The sequence below is a fragment of the Microtus oregoni genome, unplaced genomic scaffold (assembly GCF_018167655.1).
Source record: "Microtus oregoni isolate MIOR12 unplaced genomic scaffold, Mior012 000006F_ref0000085, whole genome shotgun sequence".
Lineage (NCBI taxonomy): Eukaryota > Metazoa > Chordata > Mammalia > Rodentia > Cricetidae > Microtus > Microtus oregoni.
In genome coordinates this window covers 54090279-54115748 of record NW_024543065.1, presented here as the reverse complement: position 1 = coordinate 54115748, position 25470 = coordinate 54090279, and the positions used below count along the sequence as shown (strand labels likewise).

The window sequence follows — 25470 nt, the reverse complement described above, 5'->3', positions numbered from 1 at the left end:
CTCCCTACTCATCTCCCCCTCCCCCCACTCCCTTCCCCCACTCCCTACTCATCTCCCCCTCCCCCCACTCCATTCCCTCTCCCTCTGGAGACTGAAGAACAGTCCAGATTCCCTGCCCTGCGGGAAGTCCAAGGTCCTCCCATGTCTATCCAGGTCCAGGAAGGTGAGCATCCAAACAGGCTAGGCTCCCACAAAGCCACTTCATGCATTAGGATAGAAACCTAGTGCCATTGTCCTTGGCTTCTCATCAGTCTTCATTGTCCGCCATGTTCAGAGAGTCTGGTCTCATCCCATGCTTATTCAGTCCCAATCCTGCTGGCCTTGGTGAGCACCCAATAGATCAATTCCACTGTCACAGTGGGTGGGTGCACCCCTTGTGGTCCTGACTTCCTTGATCATGTTCTCCCTCCTTCTGCTCCTCATTTGAAACTTAGGAGCTCAGTCTGGTACTCCAATTTGGGTCTGTGTCTCTTTCTCGATCCATCGCCAGATGAAGGTTCTAAGGTGATATACAAGATATCCATCAGTATGGCTATAGGATAGGGTCATTTCAGGTTCCCTTTCCTCAGTTGCCCAAGGTACTATCTGGGAACATCTCCCTGGACACCTGCGAGCCCCTCTGGAGTCAAGTCTCTTGCCAACCCTAAGATGGATCCCTTAATTAGGATATATATTTCTCTGCTCCCATATCCACCCTTCCTTTATCCCCACCATCCCATTCCCCCAAGCTCAATCCATCCTCCCCTTCTCACGTTTCTCACCCCCATTTTCCCTTAGCCCCATGTCACTACACCCCCATGTTCCCAGTTTTTGCTCGGCAAGCTTGACTACTTCCCATATCCAGGCAGATGACTATATGTTTTTTTGGGGGGTTCACCTTCTTATTTAGCTTCTCTAGGATCACAAATTATAGGCTCAATGTCCTTTATTTATGGCTAGAAACCAATTATGAGTGAGTACATCCCATGTTCATCTTTTTGGGTCTGGGATACCACAGGATAGTGTTTTCTATTTCCATCCATTTGCATGCAAAATTCACAATGTCGTTTTTTTACCGCTGCGTAGTACTCTAATATGTATATATTCCACACTTTCTTCATCTATTCCTCCATTGAAGGGCATCTAGATAGTTTCCAGGTTCTGGCTATTACAAATAATGCTGCTATGAACATAGTTTAACAAATGCTTTTGTCATATGATAGGGCATCTCTTGGGTATATTCCCAAGAGTGGTATTGCTGGGTCCAGGGGTAGGTTGATCCCGAATTTCCTGAGAAACCGAAACACTGACTTCCAGAGTGGTTGCACAAGTTTTCATTCCCACCAGCAATGGATGAGTGTACCCCTTGCTCCACAACCTCTCCAGCAAAGGCTATCATTGGTGTTTTTGATTTTAGCCATTCTGACAGGTGTAAGATGATATCCCAAAGTTGTTTTAACTTGCATTTCCCTGATGGCTAAGGAGGTTGAGCATGACCTAAGTGTCTTTTGGTCATTTGAATTTCTTCTGTTGAAAATTCTCTGTTCAGTTCAGTGCCCCATTTTTTAATTGGGTTAATTAGCATTTTAAAGTCTAGTTTCTTGAGTTCTCTATATATTTTGGAGATCAGACCTTTGTCTGTTGCAGGGTTGGTGAAGATCTTCTCCCAGTCAGTGGGTTGCCTTTTTGTCTTAGTGACAGTGTCCTTTGCTTTACAGAAGCTTCTCAGTTTCAGGAGGTCCCATTTATTCAATGTTGTCTTTAATGTCTGTTCTGCTGTGGATATACGTGGGAAGTGATCTCCTGTGCCCATATGCTGTAGAGTACTTCCCACTTTCTCTTCTATCAGGTTCAGTGTGTTCAGACTGATATTGAGGTCTTTAATCCATTTTGACTTGAGTTTTGTGCATGGTGATAGATATGGATCTATTTTCATTCTTCTACAGGTTGACATCCAGTTTTGCCAGCACAATTTGTTGAAGATGCTCTCTTTTTTCCATTGTATACTTTTAGCTCCTTTATCGAAAATCAGGTGTTCATAGGTTTGTGGGTCTTCTATTCGATTCCATTGGTCGACTTCCCTTTTTTATGCCAATACCAAGCTGTTTTCAATACTGAAGCTCTGTAATAGAATTTGAAGTCAGGGATGGTAATGCCTCCAGAAATTACTTTATTGTATAAGATTGTTTTGGCTATCCTGGTTTTTTTGTTTTTCCATGTAAAGTTGATTTTGTCCTCTCAAGATCTGTGAAGGATTTTGATGGGGATTGCATTGAATCTATAGATTGCTTTTGGTAGAATTGCCATTTTCACTATGTTGATCCTCCTAATCCAAGAGCAAGGGAGATCCTTCCATTTTCTGGTATCCTCCTCAATTTCTTTCTACAAAGACTTAAAGTTCTTTTCAAATAGATCCTTCACTTCCTTGGTTAGAGTTACCCCAAGATATTTTATGCTATTTGTGGATATGGTAAAAGTGATGCTTCTCTGATTTCCCTCTCTGCTTCCTTATCCTTTGTGTATAGGAGGGAAACTGATTTTTTGGAATTGATCTTGTATCCTGCCATGTTACTGAAGGTGTTTATCAGCTGTAGGAGTTCTTTGGCAGAGTTTTTGGGGTCGCTTATGTACACTTATCATATCATCTGCAAATAAGGAACGTTTAACTTCTTCCTTTCCAATTTGAGTCCCCTTGATCCCCTTATGTTGTCTTATTGCTATTGCTAGAACTTCAAGTACTATATTGAAGAGGTATGGAGAGAGCAGACAGCCTTGTCTTGTTCCTGATTTTAGTGGGATGGCTTTGAGTTTCTCTCCATTTGATTTGATGTTAGATGTCAGCTTGCTATAAATACCTTTTATTATAGTTAGGTATGACCCTTGTATCCCTAATCTCTCCAAGACCTTTATCATAAAGGGATGTTGAATTTTGTCAAATGCTTTTTCAGCATCCAATGAAATGATCATATGGGGTTTTTTTTCTTTCAGTTTATTTATATGATGGATTACATTGATAGATTTTCGTATGTTTGAACCAGCCCTGCATCCCTGGGATGAAGCCTACTTGATCATCATGGATAATTTTTCTAATTTGTTCTTGGATTCGGTTTGCCAATATTTTATTGAGGATTTTCACATCAGTGTTCATGAGTGAGATTGGCCTGTCATTCTCTTTTTTGGTTGAGTCTTTCTGTGGTTTTGGTATCAGGGTAACTGTAGCTTCATAAAAGGAATTTGGCAATGACTTTTCTGTTTCTCTATTGTGAAATACCTTAAGGAGTATAGGTATTAGGTCTTCTTGGAAGTTCTGGTAGAATTCTGCATTGAAACTGTCTGGACCTGGGCTTTTTTTGGTAGGGAGGTTTTTGATAACAGCTTCTAATTCTTCGTGACTAACAGATCTATTTAGATTGTTCACCTGGTCCTGGTTTAACTTTGGTATATGGTACTTATCTAAAAAAAGTGTCCATTTCTTTTACATTTTCCAATTTTGTGTCATACAGGCTTTTGTAGTAAGATCTAATGATTCTCTGAATTTCCTCTGTGTCTGTTTACTCTGAGTAAATGTCTGTCTTTGTGGTTGAGGTGTGTTTCTTTTAAGCAACAGAATGTTGGATCCTTCTTTCTCATTCATTCACTTAACCTCTTCCTTTTTATAGGTGAATTGAGACCATTGATATTAAGTGATATTAATGACCAGTGGTTGTTAACTCCGGTTATCTTTTTTGGTGGTAGAGTTTGTGTGTTTCCCTTCTTTGGATTGTGCTTGTGGAGGGTTGTTAGATGTCTACATTATTGTGGGTGTTGTTGGACTCTTTAGGTTGTGATTTTCCTTCCAATTACTTTCTGTAAGGCTGGTTGGTGTCTACATATTGTTTGAATTTGTTTTCTACTGGAATACCTTGTTTCCTCCATTGATGGTGAAAGAAATCTTTGCTGGGTATAGTAGTCTGGGCTTGCATCCATGGTTTCTTAGTTTCTGCAGCACGTCTATCCAGGACCTTCTGGCTTTCATGGTTTCCATTGAGGAGTCAGGTGTAATTCTGATAGGTTTGCCTTTATATGTTACTTGACCTTTTTCCTTTGCTGCTCTTTGATGGAGGAAGCTCATTGGCTAATAAAGGAACTGCCCTGGCCCATTTTATTGGTTAGAGGATAGGTGGGAGGAGTAAACAGAACAGAACGCTGGGAGAAAGAGGAAGTGAGCTCAGAGACTCCACAGCTCTCTCGGGAGCAGACGCCTGAGAGAGACGCCATGCCCCGCTCCCGGCATGAAGCTCCGACCCAGGATGGACTAGGCTAGAATCTTCCCGGTAAGACCGGTTCTCACAGATTATTAGAGATGGGTTGATCGGGATGTGAGAATTAGCCTGTAAGTGCTAGAGCTAAAAGGGCCAAGCAGTGCTTAAAAGAATACAGTGTCTGTGTAATTATTTTGGGGCATAAGCTAGCCGAGCAGGCGGCCGGGGTGCTGGGAACGCAGCCCCGCCGCCCCCATTACTACAGTTGGCGCCCAGACGTGTGGACAACTAAACCCATTTAAAAAACCTGAGAAGGCTTAAAAATAAGGGAGAGAGAGTTTAACACAGATTTTTGCTGTTTGTTGGTGGCGTGCTCTAGAGAGATTTCCTGATTCGGCAACAGGAGCAGAAAAAATGCTGTGTCATTTTAAAGCGTGACTTCCTGGGGCTGTGCCACCATTGCGATCTCTGTCTGGCTCCTGCGGGAGACAGAGCTTTTGAATAGAGCATTTGGAGTAAAGTGCTACGATTTGTTTGATGGCAACTAGACTCGCTGTGTTCTCGGGTCTGCTCTGCTTGTTAGAGGCAAGCAAGCGCTTCATCTAAGAGAGGCTTCCTGACTCAGCTTTAGCTGCAAAGCCTGCAGCTCATTAAGAGGTCCTGCCACGAAACACTTAAACGGTGTTGACGAAAAGCTGAACGCATGCGTTTCGGTTTTCAGCCGTAGCAGGAAAAAAGCTGCGCCATTTAAAAATGCCGGCTTTCTGGGCTGTCCTGCCAGGACAAACTCTGACTCTTTTACGCAGGCGGTTTGTGCGGTTTGCTAGCACAGGCTGCTGAAGCTCGCTTGCTGGCTACAGCCAGTACCTCAGCCATGAGGCTGGAAAGCTAAGGAATGGACTGGATCTAGCTGGCAAAGCCACGCCTTTAATCCTACTGACATTGCTTGGTAAATTAAAGACTCATGTGGTCAGAAAAAGAGAGATATACAGTAAAGAGAGATTCAAAGACAAAGAAAATTTTTAAATGGTTTACAGTGTGTTAAAAATATATGCAGACTAAAAGTTGAAGTTTTTAAAGTAAAAAACAAAAAAAGGAAGAGAGTTGTGTGTGGTAGCACACGCCTTTAATCCCAGTGCCTAGAAGGCAGAGACAAACAGATCTCTGTGAGTTCAAGGTGTAGTAGTGTACACCTTTAATCCCGAATGCCTGGGAGGCAGAGACAGGCGGATCTCTGAGAGTTCAAAGACAGCCTGGTCTACAGAGTTACTTCAGGTCAAAGATACAGAGAACCTGTCTCAAAAAGCAAAGAGTTAAAAGTAAAAATAAACAAAATAGAGGTTAAAACAAAGCTGCACAAAGATGGAAAATACACAGATAATTTTGATACTGTATGCTATTATGCTCTCTTTGAATTATTTGAATGCTGAGGAAAGAGCAAAAGCTACTAAAAGATATTTGTTTATAAATGCTGCTGAACTAATCCAACATAGATATTTTGAATTTGTATCTAAGGATATGATACTTTGGAAAAAGAGTTTCTTATTTTGTTTTCACAGAGGATGAGATGCTGTTCATTTCTTCTATTCCGATTTGGTATGATGGACCACGCCCTCCTGAAGGGTTGGTGTGAACATCTTCAGAAAATTGCTTCGCTCAACTGTCAACTGAGATGAAACTAGCACACAGGTTATACCATGAAAGACCTAATTAACGACGCCCCCATTCAGCAGGAAGCAGTTTGGAGAGAAAAAACTGCGCCCATGTTCCCAAATATGGTTTATAAACGTTCTTTTACATTTAAAGGGGGATATGATATAGGTATGAATAATTTGCATTAGTATAGATTTTGCTTTATTGATAGAGATTTAAGGTCAATTTTGTTATATATATGTTTCTGATTTTTATTAAGGTATTGTGATTGTGTAGTTCATTAAAATGTAATGTATAATTAGGAAATATAGGTTGTTGATAGATAATATTAATAGTCAAGTTTGTAGTCATGTTAGTTAATATTTTCTAGATATATATTTTAGATAGACATTCTTCATGTCTTTCAAAGATTACAGAATAGGACATTTAATGTTTTAATAACTGAGGACTTTTCATGACAATGAGACACTCTGCTCCTGGCAGCACCAATGTACTTCAAGAGTAAGATGGGCATCGAAGAGGCACCTTATGGAGTTTGATAGCCATTTGGGCAAGAAACTGCTCTTGCCTGGACTATTGCATAAACTGGACACAGAGAACCCGCAGAGAGGGGACTACTGAACTTGCCTAAGGTGAGATGATCTTCCGGGGTTCCTGATTCATGAAAGAGTCTGCAAGACATTCTGCAGGACACAACAGATAGTGACTGAACTGACTCTGAATTTTCCTGCTTTATGGAAATGTCTGCTGGATACCATGGGCCTGAAGGCTAAAGATGGATGCCCCAACGGTACAAAAGAATTTGGGTGACTGTCCAGGCAGCGAGATGTCTTTGTCATTTCTAGAGTTTGAAGTTTCTTAGTTCTTGTTTACTTAGGTAATATTATATCTTTCTGGAGTCTTTGATGGAGTTAAGAATAGTTAGTTATAGTTATAGTTTTCCTTAGTTATGATAAAGATTATTGTAACTTTTACTTGATAACTGTTTTGTTATATGTAATTTTGCTATGTTAAAGTTAAAGCCTTTTTTTTGTTTAAACCGAAAAAGGGGAAATGATGGAGGAAGGTCATTGGCTAATAAAGGAACTGCCCTGGCCCATTTTATTGGTTAGAGGATAGGTGGGAGGAGTAAACAGAACAGAACTCTGGGAGGAAGAGGAAGTGAGCTCAGAGACTCCACAGCTCTCTCGGGAGCAGACGCCTGAGAGAGACGCCATGCCCCGCTCCCGGCATGAAGCTCCGACCCAGGATGGACTAGGCTAGAATCTTCCCGGTAAGATCGGTTCTCACAGATTATTAGAGATGGGTTGATCGGGATGTGAGAATTAGCCTGTAAGTGCTAGAGCTAAAAGGGCCAAGCAGTGCTTAAAAGAATACAGTGTCTGTGTAATTATTTTGGGGCATAAGCTAGCCGAGCAGGCGGCCGGGGTGCTGGGAACGCAGCCCCGCCGCCCCCATTACTACAGCTCTTAATATTTTTTCTTTGTTCTATATGTTTTGTGTTTTGATTATTATATGGCAAGGGGATTTGTTCTTTATCCAGTCTATTTGGTGTTCTGTATGCTTCTTGTACCTTCATAGGAATAGCCTCTTCAGGTTGGGAAACTTTTATTCTATAATTTTCTTGAATATATTTTCTGGGCCCTTGAGCTGTAATTCTTCTCCTTCTTCTACCCCTATTATTCTTAGGTTTGGTCTTTCCATGGTGTCCCAGATTTCCTGGATGTTTTGTGTTAAGAATTTGTTGGATTTGCTGTTTTCTTTGATCACTGAGTTTATTTCCTCTATAGTATCTTCAGTATCTGAGATTCTTTCTTCTATCTCTTGTATTTTGTTGGTTATACTTGTCTCTGTAGTCCCTGTTCATTTACCTAAATTTTCCATATCCAGCCATCCCTCAGTTTGTGTTTTCTTGATTACCTTCATTTCAGTTTTCAATCTTGAACTGTTTCTATTACCTGTTTGATAGTTTTTTGTTTGGGGTTTTTTTTTTGGTTTTCTAGGGTATCTTTGAATTATTTATTCATTTCTTCAAACTTTTTGTTATTCTTATCATCTATTTCTTTAAGGGCGTTTTCCACATCCTGTTAAGGAATCTATCACTTTCATTATGTTACATTAAAGTCTATTTCTTCTACTTTTTCTGCATTAGGGTGTTCAAGTTTTCCTGTTGTATATTCGTTGGATTCTGGTGTTATCATGTTGTTTTTGGGATTGTTGGAGGAATTCTTGCATTTGTGCCTGCCATCTCTTCCTTCAAATGCTGTTAGGAGAGTCTTGTCAGCTTGGTCTGAAATTTGCTGTGGCTACCTGGGTACTTGGGGGTTTTTCTTGGTCTGCCCTCTCTTAGGTCCCCTCAGCACTGGAGTCTCTCAGATCCTCTCCACCCTAGAGTAGGTTGTGGTGGTGGATCTAAGAACCCCACAGATGGAAAGAAGTGCTTGAGGAGTAAGCTGGGATGGGGTAAGTTGAGAAAGGCAGTAGCCATGGAGAAGCACTGCTGAATGGCCAGAAGGTTTAGGGGAATGGGGGGGTTCCTGCGCTCCTCTTTCCAGGGCGTCAGGCTGGCCACTGGTCGGGCACTCACTCACCCCTCCAGAAGGACAGGTCTTCTGGTACAGGATCTGGGCCACTTGCTGGCCAGGGACCTTGCAGGCAAAAGGGCACGCTTGCTGGTTGCAGGCTCATTGGGACAAAGAAAGTCCTGTAGCAGTTGCCCTCACCACTATGTCCCCAGACCCTCCACCCTGAAGCAGACTGCCTTAGGGAATCCTATTACCTTGCAGATTGGAGGGGTACTTGGGGGCAAGCGCTCTGGAAGGACAGATCATCTGGTACCATGAAATTTATTTTTAATTGATTCAAAACATAAAATTGTACAGAATAATGGAGTATCATATGATGTTTTGAAACACTGTAATATTCACATAAAGTAAAGATATTCTCAGTTTCCTTTTCTTTAGGGTAACAACATTCAGTTCTGAGAGAGACAGTTCAGTCTGTAAAGTGCCTGCCTGCCATGCAAGCATTAGGTCCTGAGTTCAGATCCCATGCACCTGTAACCTGGAAGGAGGGAGGAGGCAGAGACAGGCTGATCCGAAGGACTCACTTGTCAAACAGTTTGACTAAAACAGTGACCTCTGGGCTCACTGAAAGACCCTGTGTGTAAGGTGCAGGAGCTGGAGAGATGCTATACCTGTCCTGACTCCAGAGTCTTCACTCAGCCCCTATCCATCCTTTGTGTTACCTTTTTTTGCCCTATGTGAATCTTGTCTGTGAGTTTCCCATGGATACAACTCACATGCAAAACTTTGTTTAGAGGATACCTGAAAAACCAATTTTCACCTGGCATTGTATGTTCGGAAACCTCATTCAGTTTGTTTAGAGATATGGAAATCTACTACCTAAAGTGTAAAGATAGGAAAAAATAAAGACGCCAAGAGGCATGGGAAAGTGCTTCAGTTCACAGAGAGTGTGCCTCCTGCAGCCAAAGAGGCTAAGTTAATTCTCATGTGTCTCTAATCTTCATTTCACAGACCCATGTGAATCCATACACCCATGGCGAGTTACACATAAACATATGGTTCCATGGTGAAAGCACTTATTACTTAATAGAGGACCAGGTTTGACTCCCAGCCCCCATATGGTAGCTCATAACCATCTCTCTCTCCAGTTTCAGGGATAATGATGCCCTCTTCTGACCTCTGCAAGCACCAGGCATGCACGTGATACACATGTAGACATACAGGGAAAACACGCATGCACATACAAATAAAAATAAACTTTTAAAAACATTTTAAGTTGTAGAAAGACACTCGGACCAATCTTTGGCCTCCCCACATGCACACACAGATGAGTTCACTTACACACACACACACACACACACACACACACCATACAAACACTTAGCAGAAAGAGAAGAAGGAAGGCAAGAAGGACTCCTTACCTGCCATCTAGTGAAAAGATCTGACAAAAATGCCCTCTAGGGAAGATCAAGACAGTGTTCACAGCAAGCATTTAAACTAACCCTGAAAAACTAAAGTTGTAAGAGGCTGAAAAGCATCCTGGGGACAGGGCATTCACTTAGCAAGCCCAAGACTTAGTTTGGCCCCCATCACCGCAACAAACATAAAAAGAGGAGCTCAGTGATAGCTCAGTGAGTGAGTACCACTAGTCATGTGAGCACGGGGACCCAAGTTTGTGCTCATGTCAAAGCTGGACATTAGTGACTGTGATAACTCTGCTGGGAGAGGTAGAGACAGGAGAATTGCAGGTCTCACTGATCAGTCTGTCTAGGGGAAAAGGAGAGTTTCAAGTTCAAGGAGAAATCCTGTCTCAATTTTAAAAAAATAAGAAGAAATAATAATTAAGAAAGAAAATGGAGGGAGGGAGGGAGAGAGAAAGGGAAGGAGGGAGGGAAAGAGAGAAGGAAGAAAAGAAGGAAGAAAGGAAGCATTTTTTTGTAGAACCCCTGCCACAGCAGGGCTTACTGCAAGTGATAACTGGGAAATTTCCCAAGTGCACTCATGTCTGCCACATTCCCTGGCACAGTTCTTTGCCTTGTTGCAACTTGTGCAGCTTCCGGTTTCTGTTCCCTGCCTGTGAGTTCTTAGTTTCTTGCTCCATGTATGGAAATGATTTAATTGCTTTTAATTTGTCAAGCAATGCATATTTCCCAGTATTTAACCAGTACCAAGGAGGGAAACTAAAGCCACTCAGGACCATTCCTGTCACCACTGCAACATCTGCTTGAAAATACAGTTTACCAGATCCCAAAACAGGTAATTAATAAATCAATATGGCAGACTACGTTAGTATTGAAACTTTTAATAACTTTTGGGAATACTATTGATTGTGTTATATGAGGCTTATATGGTTACTGTGATACTTCAATTTATTGTGTATTGGGACTCAGTTTTCTTCTTCATATTCTATCATTAAAAAGATTATGACACTTTTTAGGAATGATGCAGACTAATAATAAATAGCTAGTTGACAGGATTAGTGCCATTGAAAATCAAAAGTTACTTGAAAAATTAATACTATTAAAAAGAATAACATTGATTTGACAGACAAAATTGAATCCATCTAAGGGTACTAAGAAATTATCTAGAAGGATTCATAATGTTGAATTTGACAATCAAAATTTGTTAAAAAGATATGATAAGTTAGCAGATAGAGTATCTCTCCAGGATGGCAATCTGCACACTATCCAAGTAATGTCAAAGGATGAGATGTTATCTTTAAAGGAGAAGCTCCAGACCTTGGAATCACATGTGCAGAATGAGGACCAGAGGCTAGGTGCCTCAATGAAATCACCAGAAATATATACAGGCCAGGAGATTCGGGCTTTACAAAAAGACAACATTAATAATTATTTGAAATAATTGAGAAAATTATTGGAGCTGATAAACAGGGAAAGAAGGCACAAGGACATGATTCAATATCATCAGTAGCTGCCAGAGATGACTTACCAAGGGTTTTAACTTCCTACCCTGTAATCTACTCTGACAAAGCATCAAGTTCTAAAGGCCCAAAAGGATCCAAATCAGGTAGATGGATACCTATAGGAATGAATGATCTAAAAGAAATTAAGCAAGCAATAGTATCTTATGGCTTGCATTCTGCATTTATTAGGGAGATAATAAAAATTTGGGTTTTTAGCATCAAAGCAAAGCCACATGACTGGATTCAGTTAGTTTCAGCAGTCAATGATGGACCAGCACTGATATTTAGATGTTATTTCAGAAAAGAAGTGAAAATTTTGGAACAACAGGGAAAAGCAAAAGGCCTTGAGACTTCCCAAGATCAAATTCTTGGTAAAGACCCTTATATTGACCCACAGGTTCAAGTTTTTATGATGAACAAATCTTGTCCCTATGCCACAAAGCTACCTTAAATGCTTTGGACAGGATTCAAGAACCAAGAACCAAGAAAATTAATTGAATCATATACCAGGGTTAAACTGGGCCAGAGACAACACTTTAGTGACTTTTTACAAAGATTAACTAAGGCTGTACAAAAAGGAGTAACAGACCCAGATGCTAGACAACTAAAATAAATCTCTGGCTTTTGAAAATGCCAACTTAGAATGCAAAAAGATACTTGTGTCTTTAAAGGTTAAATGAGCAACAAACTAAGGGGGGATGATGAGAGGTGTGGGAGAGATCTTAAAGAAGGGAGAAAGAAAGGAAGTCACGGTATACACATAACATGAAAGCAGAAGGGGAACTGAAGGAAAGGAAACAGCCAGATGTGGTAGGGTCCTGAAGAAGGGGAATAAATTAGAACAAAGAATAAAGACACCAATGCATAAAGATTCCATAAGGAAACCTCTTATTGGACTACTGAGAACTCAAAAACAATGGCAATGGGTTTTTGATCCTACTGCATGTACTGGCTTTATGGGAGCCTAGGCAGTTTGGATGCTCACCTTACTAGACCTGGATGGAGGTGGGTGGTCCTTGGACTGCCCACAGGGCAGGGAACCCTGATTGCTCTTCGGGCTGATGAGTGAGGGGGACTTGATCGAGGGAGGGAGAGGGAAATGGGAGGCGGTGGTGGGGAGGAGGCAGAAATCTTTAATAAATTAATTAATTAATTAATTTAAAAAAAAGGAAACCTCTTATTATGTATGATGTCTTTTTTCCCCCAAAGACAGGGTTTTCCTTTGTGGTCTTGACTGTCCTGAAACTCACTCTGTGGCCCAGGCTGAGTCTCTGTAGACTCAGAGAACCACCTGTCTCTGCCTCTGTGTGTGGAAATTAAAGGCATGTGTCACCACTACCTGGCTATACAATGTCTTATATTTTCAATAAAAAGAAAAAAGTAGATAAACAAAAGAGCCCACAGTTTGGAGAACCCCAGAGAACACCCCTGATATATGTACATCAGTCTCCACACTGTAGTTCCGCCATCTTAGAAAAGATGCTTGAGAACAAAGGCAAACATTAAGGTTTAGACTGTGTCCTTCAGGATGAAATAATAAAATTAAGCTATGATTTAGAAAAAATATTACCAAACCAAAATATTTCTGTGTCTCCAGTGTTGGGGGAGGAGAACTGAAGGCGTAAGTCACAAACAATCCACACCAGTTTGGAATTATGATTAATAGAATGGCTATCTATTTAAAGGGGAAAAACTTACAGATCACCGTCCCAGACAACAGCCCTCTGCACAATCAGGAAAGGAGCCTAGTTGCCGGAAGCAGAGCTGGAAGCCAGAGAGCAAGCAAGGGCAGTTGCTGGATTTTTAAGAAAGAGAGACCATGCACCAATGGGCTGGTATCTCATCAGCTATTGGCTGAAGGAGCAGAAGGAGCTCCCACAACAGAGAACCAATGTCTCCTGTGTTATAATTTTCCATAATAAACAACATGGGAAATCACACTTTTTCTTGAGCATATGCCTTCTGTGGACTTCCAGTTTACAGGGTGCCCTGAGCACTTGGTCAATATGCACTGAGAGGACTGATTGGGAGGAGTGAGCTCCTATCTCCTCCCTGAGGAACAATGAGCTTTGAGTAACGAGGCTCCATGTGCAAGACTCAAATGATAACTTCTCCATGGCCAGACAGGCACCTGCCTAGCCACCTTCAAAGACTCTGGGAAGAATCAGGTACCTCTTGTGAGATGATATTGCAAATGGTGAAACTATGAAGAGAATTTGTAGCCAGTGGCATGCACCTGTGTCCACAGCTACTTGGTACTAAAAGGCAGGAATAGACCTTGAGCCTAGGATTGGGGGCCAGCTGTATAACACCTCTTATTTGAGAGTTTCTACATTGGTAAACTCTGCATCCGCAGAGAAACAATTAGAGGGCATAGTTATTTTTTGTCCTTTTTGAATGATTGCAGAGCAAGAACTGTAGTAATAAGGGCGGCGGGGCTGTGTTCCCAGCACCCCGGCCGCCTGCTTGGCTAGCTTATGCCCCAAAATAATTACACAGACACTGTATTCTTTTAAGCACTGCTTGGCCCTTTAGCTCTAGCACTTACAGGCTAATTCTCACATCCCAATCAACCCATCTCTAATAATCTGTGATAACCGGTCTTACCGGGAAGATTCTAGCCTAGTCCATCCTGGGTCGGAGCTTCATGCCGGGAGCGGGGCATGGCGTCTCTCTCAGGCGTCTGCTCCTGAGTGGAGAGCTGTCGAGAATCTGAGCTCACTTCCTCTTCCTCCCAGCATTTTGTTCTGTTTACTCCTCCCACCTATCCTCTAACCAATAAAATGGGCCAGGGCAGTGCCTTTATTAGTCAATGACCTTCCTCCATCAAAGAACAATGTAAAACTGAAGTCCATCTTTTTGGGTCTGGGTTACCTCACTCATGATAGTGTTTTCTATTTCCATCCATTTGCATGCAAAATTTGAGAAGTCATTGTTTTTACTGCAGTATAGTAATCTAATGTGTAGATATTCCACACTTTTTTCATCCATTCTTCCATTGAAGGGCATCTAGGTTGTTTCCAGGTTCTGGCTATTACAAATAATACTGCTATTAACATAGTTGAACAAATGCTCTTGTCATATGATAGGGCATCTCTTGGGTATATTCCCAGGAGTGGTATTGCTGGGTCCAGGGGTAGGTTGATCCCGAATTTCCTGAGAAACTGAAACACCGATTTCCAAAGTGGTTGCACAAGATTGCATTCCCACCAGCAATGGATGAGGGTTCCCCTTCCTCCACAGCCTCTCCAGCAAAGGCTATCATTGGAGGTTTTTATTTTAGCCATTCTGGCAGGTGTAAGATGATATCTCAAAGTTGTTTTGATTTGCATTTCCCTGATTGCTAAGGAGGTTGAGCATGACCTTAAGTGTCTTTTGGCCATTTGAACTTCCTCTGCTGAGAATTCTCTGTTCAGTTCAGTGCCCCATTTTTTAATTGGGTTAATTAGCATTTTAAAGTCTAGTTTTCTGAGTTCTCTATATATTTTGGAGATCAGACCTTTGCCTGTTGAGGGGTTGGTGAAGATCTTCTCCCAGTCAGTAGGTTGCCTTTTTGTCTTGGTGACAGTGTCCTTTGCTTTACAGAAGCTTCTCAGTTTTAGTAGGTCCCATATGGGATGTAATCACTCATAATTGGTTTCTAGCCAAGGTCCAAGGGTCACAGAGTCTACAATTGGTGATCCCAAAGAAGCTAAGTAAGAAGGTGAACCAAAGGAAAAGCATATAGTTGTCCTCTTGGCTATGGGAAGTAGACAAAATTGCCGGGGAGAAAATTGAGATCTTGGGGGTGGGGTGGGATGGGGGTAAGGGGAGATGGGGAGAGAAAAGTGAGAAGGGGAGAATGGGGGGAACTTGGGGGAAAAGGAGGATTGGGATAAAGGAAGGTTGGATAGGGGAGCACGGAAGCACAATTCTTAGTTAAGGGAGCCACCTTAGGGTTGGCAAGAGACTTGAACCTAGAGTGGCTCCCAGATGCCCAAGCTGAGGTCCCCAGTTAGTTCCTTGGGCAGCTGAGGATAGGGAACCTGAAATGACCCTATCCTAGAGCAATACTGACGAATATCTTGCATATCATCATAGAACCTTCATCTGGTGATGGATGGAGACAGAGACAGAGACCCACACTGGAGCACTGGACTGAGCTCCCAAGGTCCCAATGAGGAGCAGAAGGAGGGAGAACATGAGCAAAGAAGTCGGGACCACGAGGGGAGCACCCACCCACTGAGACAGTGGAGCTAATCTATTGGGAGCTCACCAAGGCCAGCTGGACTGTGACTGAAAAAGCATGGGATAAAACTGGATTCTCTGAGCATGGCGAACAATGAGGGCTGATGAGAACCCAAGGACAATGGCACGGAGTTTTGAACCTACGTAATGTGCTGGCTTTGTGGGAGCCTAGCCAGTTTGGATGTTCACTTTCCTAGAAATGGACGGAGGGGGGAGGACCTAGGACTTACCACAGGGCAGGGAACCCTGACTGCTCTTTGGGCTGGAGAGGGAGGGGGAGAGGAGTGGGGGGAGGGGGAGAAGGGAGGGAGAAGGGGGAGAAGGGTGGGAGGAGGGGGAGGGAAATGGGAGGGTGGGAGGAGGAGGAAATTTGTTTTTTTTTTCCTTTTCTCAATAAAAAAAAAAGTTAAAAAAAAAAACTGAAGTCCATCCAATTGCCACTCTTTCCTGGAGCTGGAGAGTTGACTCAGCCATTAAGAGCACTGGGGACTCTTACAGAAGTTGTAGGTTCAGTTCCCAGGGCCCACATGGTGGCTCACAACCATCTGTAACTCCTGTTTCAAGGGATCCATTGAGTCCTTCTGACCTCCAAGGGCACCAGGCATCACACAGTGCACATTCACACATGCAGGCAAAGCACTCCACATGAAAAATAACAATAATAAAAAAATTCCTTTTCTGAAAAATTCACCAAAGTTCCTATTGCTCCAGATGCTCCAAGGCCATACGCCCTGTGGAGATATATTGCATAACTCAAACAGCTGAGGAGTTATCAGATCACAGTCTCCCTCAGACACACACAAACGCAAGCACATACAAACGCACGCGCACACACACACACACACGCACACACGCACAAACACACACACACACACACACACACACACACACACACACGTGCAGAGCCTGACAACAGGAAGGAAGGGGCTCAATGGCTTCTTAAATGAAACTTCTACCTCCACTTTCCCCAAAAACATATTCTTTATTTTATGAGTAAAATAAAAATCCTTGTGTTTTAGTAGGACATGGTGATACATGTCTTTAGTCCCAATACTCAAGAGGGAGAGGCAGGAGATTCTCTGTGAGTTGGGGTCAACCTGGTATACAGAGGAAGTTCCAGGACAGCCGGGGCTATATAGTAAGACTTTGGTTCAAAAAAATTCATATTTTGCAATCAGATTTATTAACATGGAAACTCCTCTACAATCAACACATATTTCAAACTTCTTACTTTATGATCAAGTGTCAGAATAAGTCTCGAAATCAATGTGATTCTCACCCCCAAAAGCCTTCTGAGAAACCCCAAGCCCCTTAACATGACATAAGCCCTTTACAAGCTGACCTCACCTACACATTGACCTTGTTCCACACCTTGGAGGGCTTCCTACCTTTCTTTCCAGCACATGAGCAGATCACTTGGTCAGAAGGACGTCCGTGAGGAGCTCTGCTACTCCAAACCCCAAAGCTCTCACTGCCTGTGCTATGTTGGCCAGGGATGTGCTAGGCCTGCCATTCTTGACGTGTTAGCTCGCACCCTTTCTAAATCATAACCCGTTAAAGAGAAGGGATGGTATCTTATATTTCTCTGTTCATCTGCACCAACCACACTCTGGGTGTTCACTGAGCACTGTAGTACGGAAGCTGCCGTTCTAGGGGCTTTGCGCATTTCATTTCATTTGATCCTTGCAAATTTCTCACAAGTGAGAAAACTGAGGCTCAGAAAAGGTGAGAGAACTGCTAAGGCCACACAGCTGAAAAGTGGGGTATGAGTGATAGGAATTCAGGTCCCTCATACTCTGGCAAGCCAGGCTCAGTGCTGTAACCTGGCCAGTGCCTTGGATGGGGCAGCAGTGCCAGATGGCCCACTGGCCAAGCTGTCCCCTGGGCAGGGCAGAGAGCCAAAGCACACATGGCAAGGGAAACAGCTGGTGCATGCTTGCTTGCTTTGAAGCCAACATGTGGGATTCCCCTCCTCCCTGCAGGTCTCCTCCTTTCCTGTACTGCTTGAGGTAGTGGCCCCACTATGCTGCACTGATGGCTGATCTTACCCCAAGCAAAGAGGCAAGATATTGGGAAATAAGAGTCCACAATCTCTGAAGGAAGGCTCAGAACGTGGTTCTTGAGCAACTGGTGTGGATTGGGAGCCCCTCCCTAAAGCCGCTCAGTCGCAGTGCCCATATTTTCTTTCCAGGGCCTGTCAGGCAGCTTTGGGATCAAGGTGTTTGCCAATAAACCTGTCTGACAGAACAGGATCAGAAGAAACCCTAACACCTTGCAAACCCCAGCTTAGTGGAAAAAGCCATCTCACTCCCACCTCACCCTGTCTCGAGACACCATCTGCCACACACAAGGTCAAAGCCAAGAGCTTCATGGAAGACAAGCCTCTACTCCGGTGGTAACAGCTGCCATTCATGGGTGACTGCTGTTTCACAAGCACAACGCCCAGCGCTTTAAGCCCGTTTTCTCTGCTGATCCTTGTTAACTGTCATGGGTTATGCAGTCTAACCTTTGGAGCAGTTGCAGACACAGAGCCTGGGTAGCCAGGCCTGTTCATAATCCCAACGCTGACCATCAAGAGTTACATCCATGTGGCCAAGCTACTTACAACTTCTCTATATGAAAATGGACATCAATAACAATTCATCTCTAGAGATGCTGATGATCCATTCGCTGTCAAGTGTTTGCTCCCAGTCAGCTGTGAGAACGGTTGGGGGTCTCTTCATCATGTTGTAGCTCCTGGAACTGAGGTTCTGAGAGTCCATACCAACTGCCCACCATTAATAAACACTAAGTAGAATTAAATCCACATGCAGTCTGCCTGATTCCAAAGGGCCTCAATACCCATTATGTAGACTCCCTCCCTTTCCAAGGCTGAGCATTATTTATGGAACAATTACACTGGTCAAAGAGTTACAACAGACTCAGATTAGAACCAATCCCAGGATCACCCTAGAGACATGGAAATTAAAAGTACCTACAAACAGCACAAGTATATGAGAGCCAAATCTGGAAGGTGGCATTGCATGCCTTTAATCCCAGCAATCTGGAAGCTGAGGCAGAGAGGTCTCTGAGTTCAAAGCTAACCTGGTCTGTAACATAAGGGCCTTCTTTTTGTGGTTTCTATCCTGCCCAGTTCCCACAGTCGTTAGGTCCCAAAGAATCGCACAGAAGTTACATTAGTTATAAACTGATTGTCCCATTAGCTCAGGCTTCTTATTAACTCTTATAACTTATAATAACCCGTTATTCTTATCTTGTTAGCCACATGGCTCGGTACCTTTTTACGCAGGGTAGGTCACATCTTCCTTCTTCAGTGTCTGGACAGAACTGGGGATAGAGCTTCCTTCTTTCCAGAATACTCCTGTTCTCATTGTCCCACCTCTACTTCCTGGCTGGTTGTCCTGCCTATATTTCCTGCCTGGTTACTGGTGAATCAGCATTCATTTAAAACATAATTGACAGAATACAGAATTGTCCCACACCATTTCCTTTCTTTTGTTTTTAAAGAAAACAAGAACATTCTTAGTCCAGAACTGGGAAGGACAGAAACCCCAATGAGCAGGCCCTCATGTTACAAATGGTGCCCACGTGGACAACTACATCCACATAATACCTAAGAGAGCTTGGGAAGTAATTCTAGACAGAAAAGAATAAAGCATGAATTCTTGGTAGCAGCAGTTTCTCAGGTCTGTTCTGCTTCCTAGAGGCAAGTAAGCACTCTCATTTAAGAGAGGCTTCCTGACTCAACTTTAGTTGCAAAACCATGCAACTCTTTAAAATTTCCTGCCATGAAACACTTAAATGGTGTTGATAAAAGCTAACAGCATGAGTTTTGGTTTTCTGCTGTAGCAGGAAAAAAAGCCATGCTGTTTTAAAATGCCTTATTTCTGGGCTGTCCTTCCAGGGCAAACTCTGACTCTTTCAGGCAAGCGGTCTGACTAAGAAGCATTTTAATGTGGTTTGTGAGCACACTGCTGCAGCTTGCTTGCTGTCAGGAATTTTGAAACACCATAGAGTTGTGGCAATAAATGTTGTAATAGCAGCAGCAGGGCTGCGTCCCCAGCACCCTGGCTGCCTGGCTAGCTTATACCCCGGAATAATTACACAGACACTGTATTCTTTTAAACACTGCTTGGCCCATTTCTATCTAGCCTCTTCTAGGCTAACTCTCGCACCTGGACTAGCCCATTTCTAATAATCTGCTGTAGCCCACGAGGTGGCTTACCAGGGAGACTCTAGCCTACGTCCATCCTGGGTCGGAACTTCATCACGTGTCCGGGAGAGGGGAGCATTGTGTCTCTGCTCCAGAGAGCAGAGCTGTGAGTCTGAGCTCACTTCCTCTTCCTCCCAGCATTTTGTTCTGTTTACTCCTCCCACCTATGTTTTAACCTATGAGGGCCAAGCAGTTTCTTTATTTCTTAACCAATGAAATCAACAGATTGACAAATGACTCTCCCACATCAAATAAACACAGTTACAGCCGGTACCTCCACCATGTGTCTGGAATTGGTGTAGGAGGTCCTTTTGTAACTGTGCTGTTTTCATTGGTTGAATAAAGAAACTGCCTTGGCCTTTTGATAGGGCCAAGCACTTAGATAGGTGGGGAAGACAGAACAGAATGCTGGGACAAAGGGCATTGTGAAAGACTCCATAAATCTCCAGCCTGAGATGGATGGACGTAGGTTAGAATCTTGCTGGTAAACCACAGTCACGTGGTGATACACATTAATAGAAATGGGTTCATCAAGATGTCAGAGTTAACCAATAAGAGGCTAGAGCTAATGGGCCAGGCATTAATTTAATTAATATAATTTCTGTGTGGTTATTTCAGGGGTTAAGCTAGCAGGGCAGCGGGATGTAGCGCGTTCCTCCATACTACAGAGTGGCACTCCAACATGGTCTACTAACTCAATGTAAAACCTAAGAGGGCTTAAAAAGAAGAGTTTAACACAACCTTTTGCTGTTTGCTAAAGGGCTTCCCCAGAGAGATTTTCCTGACTCCGCAATAAAAAAAATACTTGTGCCATTTTAAAACAAGGCTTCCTGGGCCCTGTTGCCAGTACAAACTCCGGCTATGGAGTATTTGTGGGCTCGGATGTTTGTGTGCCCACTTGGGGTTGGGAGTAAAGTAGCTGAGACCATGCCCATAGCTCAACACTGCCTTCCTGGGTAGGCAGCAGGATCAGGTCTACTAGAAAGTGATGGTTTTGAAATACCACTTTCTGGGCTGGGCCACCAGCGCGACCTCTGTCTCTTGCAGGAGACAGAGCATTTGAATGGGGTTTTGTGAGTAAATTACTATGGCTTTCTTGATGGCAATGTGGATTGCTGTGTACCTCGAACTGTGCATGGCTCAGGGGCTCCAAATGGCTCTGAGGCAGGAGCAACTCCTCCATGCTGAACTGTACTGATCTCAGGCAGGAACTATCATAATTATCATAATAACAGTGCAGTTAAAGTTTAGACTGGGCAGAAAACAGGCAGTATCATATTACCCTTACATGGCACAACTTAAGTTTTTAAGGAGTGGTTAGCATTTTAAGAAGTGCTTCTGGATGGTACAGAATTACAGACAATGCAATAAGGACAGATTCGGACATAAAAGACCTCTAAATGGATCATAGTGTTAGATAAAGCACATAGGCTTGGGAGAGAAAAGATAAAGAGTATACAGAGTCATAATATAAATTTGATGCTTAAAAAGGGGTAAAGTCTTTAAAGAGACAGAGTACAGATAGTCATAGATTAAAAGAAGTAAAGAAAAATAAGCCACATTAAAATGGAAAATTCACAGAGAGTCTGGATTTGTATATTATTGTGTTTTCTTTGAATTTTTTGACTGTAAAGGACCTAAGTACAGAGAGATGTTTCATTGTGTGGTCTGCTAAGCTAAACCAGCATGGATATTATAAAGGTATTATGACTTCAAAATTTGAGTCTAAGGATATGATGCTTTGGAAAAGAGGTTCTTCTCTTGTTTTCACAGAAGATGAGACCCCATGGATTACTTCTAGACCAATATGGTATGATAGACCACGCCCTCCTGAAAGGTAGCTCTGAACACCCTCAAAAAATTACTTTACTCAACTGCTGACTGAGAGGAACTAGCAAACAGAATACACCATAAAAGACCTGATTAACAGTGCCCCCTTATAGCATGAAGCAGTTTGGAGAGAAAAAAACTATGCCCATATTCCCAAATATTGTTTATAAATGTTCTTTTACATTTAAAGGGGCATATGATATAGATATAAATAATTTGCATTGGTATGGATTTTTGTTTTATTAATATAAATTTCAGGTCAATTTTGTTACATGTATATGTATTTCTGATCTTGATTAAGGTATTGTGATTGTAGTTCATTTGAAAATGTAATGTTTAATTAGGAAATAGAGGTTGTTAATGGATAATCATCAATAATAATCAACCTTGTAGTCGTGTTAGATTTTCTAGATATATAGAGATATATTTTAGTTAGATAGGCATTCTTCATATCTTTCAAAGACTACAGAATATAGCATTTAAAATGTTTTAATAACTTAGGGCTTTTCATGACAATGAGATACGTCTGCTCCTGGCAGCACCAATTTACTTCAAGAGGAAAATGAGCAACGAAGAGGCTCTTTATGAAGCTGATTAGCCATTTGGGCAAGAAACTGCTCTTGCTTTGACTGTTGCATAAACTGGACATAAAGAACCTGCAGAGAGAGGACTGCTGAACTTGACTAAAGGTGAGATGTTCCTTTGGGGTTCCTAATTCATGAAAGAGTCTGTGAGACATTCTTCAGGATACAGAAGAAAGTGACTGAACTGTCTTCGAAATTTCCTGCTTCGTGGAAATGTCTGCTGGATAATATGGGCCCGAAGGCCAAAGATGGATGCCCCAACAGTATAAAAGAACTTTGGGTGAGTGTCCAGGCAGCGAGATTGTCTCTGTCATTTCTAGTTTTGGAATTTGCTTTACTTCTCATTTATTTAGGTAATATTATATCCTTCTGGAGTCTTTGATAGAGTGGATGAATAGAGAGTTATGGTTTTTCATTGGTATGATTAAAGATAAAATATATCTAAATATTGTAACTGTATTCTTGCTTGATAACTGTTTTGCTATATGTAGTTTTACTATGTTAAAGTTAAAGCCTTCTTTTTGTTTAAACAGAAAAGGGGAAATGGTGTAGAAGGTCCTTCTGTATTTGTGTTGCTTTCATTGGTTGAATAAAAAAAACTGCTTTGGCCTTTTGATAGGCTCAAGCACTTAGATAGGCAGGGGAAGACAGAACAGAATGCTGGGACAAAGGGCATTGTGAAAGACACCATAAATCTCTAGCCTGAGACAGACGGACGTAGGTTAGAATCTTGCTGGTAAGCCACAGTCACATGGTAATACACATTAATAGAAGTGCGTTAGTCAAGATGTCAGAGTTAACCAATAAGAGGCTAGAGCTAATGGGCCAGGCAGTAATTTAATTAATACAATTTCTGTGTGGTTATTTCAGGGATTAAGCTAGCCAGGCAGTGGGATGCAGCCTGCTCCTCCATACTACATGGAATCTCAGAAAGCTAAGGAATGGCCTGGATCTAGTCATCATTGCCACGGCTTTAATCCTACTCATGTTGCTTAGCAAATTAAAGACTCATGTGGTCAGAAAAAGAGAGATATACAGTAAAGAGAGATTCAAAGACAAAGAATACCTCTAAATAATTTACTGTGTGTTTAAAAATATATGCAGGCTTGAAAATAAAACAGAAAGAAAAAAATAAAACAGAAAGAAAGAGAGTAGTTGGGTGTGGTGGCACACCCCTTTAATTCCAACACTTGGGAGACAGAGGCAAACAGACCTCTGTGAGTTCAAGGTGTAGTGGCACATGCCCTTAATCCTAAAACTTGGGAGACAGAGGCAGATGGACCTCTGTGAGTTCAAGTTGTGGTGGCACACTTTTAATCCCAATGCCTGGGAGGCAGAGGCAGACAGATCTCTTGAGTTCAAGGTGTGGTAGAACACCTTTAATCCCAGTACTGGAGGGGCAGAGACAGGTGGATCTCTGTGAGCTCAAGGACAGCCAAGTGAGTTCCAGGACAAAGATACACAGAAACCCTGCCTCAAAAAGCCAAAAAATAAAAATAAAAGAAATAAGAGTTTAAAATAAAGACACATAAAAATGGAAAACACACAGAGATTCTTGATACTTTGAGTTGTTTGAATACTGAGGAAGGAGCAACAGCTGCTAAAAGATATTTGCTTATAAATGCTTCTAAATTAATCCAAGATAGGTATTTTGAAAATATCTTGACTTCAAAATTGAAGTCAAAAGGTATGTTACTTTGGAGAAGAGATTTTGCTTTAGTTTCCACAGGAAATGAGAGACTGTGGATTCATTCATTCTGAGTTAAGAAAAACCAGGTTTGGTCAAGGAAGACCACCTGAGAAATCTCCGGTAGGCAGAGATGGCCCAAATGTCAAAGTTCTGCATCCAGAACAGGTTCAAGACTGCTGTCTGAGATGATCAAACCTCATAGGATTCTCCAGTCAGGACTTGATCATAATTCAAAATATTCTTTAGGTTCCCATATGATTGTAAGCACCCCCAATGAGCAGGAAGTAGCCTGGAATACTACATCCACATTCCCCAAAAATTGACTATGGATATTTTCCTTTGATTAAAAAAAAAAGAGGGGGAAGTGGTGTGGGAGAATTGTCTATACTCTGTCGATTATGTATTAAATAAATGCTGATTGGCCAGTAGCCAGGCAGAAAGTATAGGCGGGACAACCAGACAGGAAGTAGAGGCAGGTCAATGAGAACAGGAGAATTCTGGGAAGGAGGAAGCTCATTCCCTCCCAGTCCTGTCCAGATACTGAAGAAGCAGGATGTAATCTGCCCCGCTGAAAAAGGTACTGAGCCACGTGGCTAACACAGATAAAAATAATGGGTTAGTATAAGTTATAAGAGTTAATAAGAAGCCTGAGCTAATAGGCCAATCGGTTTATAATTAATGCAGACTCCTGTGTAATTTCTTTGGGACTTACTGGTTGTGGCAACTGGGCAGGACAGAAACCCCAACAAGTAGGCCCTCACGTTACACTGGTCTATAGAGTGAGCTCCAGGACAGTGAGGGCTACACTGAGGCCAACATATTATATATCAGGAGGTTTTTACTTACCTTGCCTTCTGTAATTTTATCAGGCTAAAATGAGTATCTGAGGAAGTAAAAGAAGGATGAAAGCACCAAACAGCATGATGAAGTCTGAAAATGGAGGAAAAAAAGAAAAGTCACCTCAGTGTGATAGAGAGGACTTACCGCGAGAATATCAGGAAAAACCACAGCACCAGGTCATCTTTCAAGGTTCAAGATTACAATTTTGACTTTACGGTAGAGTTGTGATCAAACTTAAGAACCTATACAAGTTAGCCAAGTACTCTAATCACTGATGATACTCCTAGCACTAGTTAAATTTTTTTTAAAAAAAATTAGAATTATTTAGTTTAACTTTTGTTTATGAGAGTTTTGCCATCAGAGCCCCTGCAACAGGGTATGTGGATGGTCGTGGGTCACCAGATGGTGCTCAGACTCTAGCCCAGATCTCTACAACAGCAGCAAGTGCTCTGAATGACCAAGTCATCTCTCCCGTCCCTAGGAAAACTATTTTTAAAGATTGGTATGCCTAAATATTAAGCACATGGAAACAAAGCACAAATACAACTACTTTTCTGCTTATCCAATATTTCTTCTGCCACAGAAACTGTCAAATCCTCTACTTCCTACTCACAGACCTATAAGTAGTGAGATCAGGAGGGATGGAGAGATGGCTCAGCAGTTAAAAGCACTGGCTGCTCTTCCACAGGACCTGGGTTCAATTCCCAACACCCACATGGTAGCTCATGGCTGTCGGTAACTCCAATTGCAGGGGACATGACACCT

General features: G+C 42.2%; 1 long non-coding RNA gene across 1 annotated transcript; it reads right to left on the bottom strand.

Moving 5' to 3' along the window:
- Positions 1 to 463: 463 nt before the first annotated feature.
- Positions 464 to 25470, bottom strand: LOC121450130. Its single transcript, XR_005974551.1, has 3 exons — positions 25323 to 25470; positions 24712 to 24795; positions 464 to 499 (listed from the first exon to the last, which is right to left on the bottom strand). It is a non-coding gene; the product is annotated as an uncharacterized LOC121450130 (long non-coding RNA).